Source organism: Rutilus rutilus (assembly GCF_951802725.1).
Source record: "Rutilus rutilus genome assembly, chromosome: 6".
Lineage (NCBI taxonomy): Eukaryota > Metazoa > Chordata > Actinopteri > Cypriniformes > Leuciscidae > Rutilus > Rutilus rutilus.
The window spans coordinates 12,779,659-12,780,408 of NC_140214.1; the positions used below are offsets into that span (position 1 = coordinate 12,779,659).

General features: G+C 31.7%; 1 long non-coding RNA gene across 1 annotated transcript in view; it reads right to left on the reverse strand.

The window, feature by feature from the left end:
* Positions 1 to 250: 250 nt before the first annotated feature.
* Positions 251 to 750, reverse strand: part of LOC311291690 — a 783-nt gene continuing 283 nt past the window's right edge. The window contains exons 2-3 of the long non-coding RNA XR_014627598.1: positions 664 to 750; positions 251 to 540 (exon numbers count right to left, since the gene is read on the reverse strand). The exon at positions 664 to 750 is cut by the window's right edge and continues 25 nt beyond it. This is a non-coding gene — a long non-coding RNA (uncharacterized lncRNA). The remainder of the gene's footprint in view (positions 541 to 663) is intronic.

The following is a 750-nucleotide window of genomic DNA, read 5'->3' on the forward strand; positions in this document are numbered from 1 at the left end:
CATATTTATATTTAAAGCTACAGCTTAGATTACAGGAATTAAATACAAGCAGTTCAAAATGGTCTGGCACAAAGGATTTTAATTTATTTGAAAACATTACCTCCATACATAAAAATGCATAATCACGTCAAAAAAAAAAAAAAAAAAAAAACGTTTTAGAGAAATAAAAATATAGATATTAATAGATAGTATAAAATATGAAAGTACAATCTTTTTTGTAAGAAAAATACATACATTGATTTTTTTTTTTATATAAAGTGTGTTATGTACAATAAAGTGCATGTTATCTCAAAAGAGAAAACCTTTAAAAACTGCAAAATGATACTGGCCAGTTATAGCAGTAATTTTCATCCAGAAGTCTGCGTATCAATCTGAGCCGATGACCGAGTCATATTTGTGGTTGATGTATTCACAGGAGACGCTGTCACAGATTTATGAGCTGACTGAGGTTTCTTCTTTGCGTCCAGGTATTTCATTGCTTTTATGGCCCATGGTGAGGAAGGATCCGAGCAGATTGTGTTCCCTTTGATTGTAAGAAATCTACAGAATGAAACAGAACAGGGTATTATGACACATATCAGGTAAAATAAAGCTTTCATTATCCCTTTAGTTTGCGTCTTAATAATACAAGATAATTCTGCAGAGATCTAAATGAATTCTCACCTCACAGCCTTCACAGAGAACAAGGGTTTGTCCTGGATGGTGTATCTAACTAGATTATTCAAATGAACTCTAGTATTTGAAGTAGTT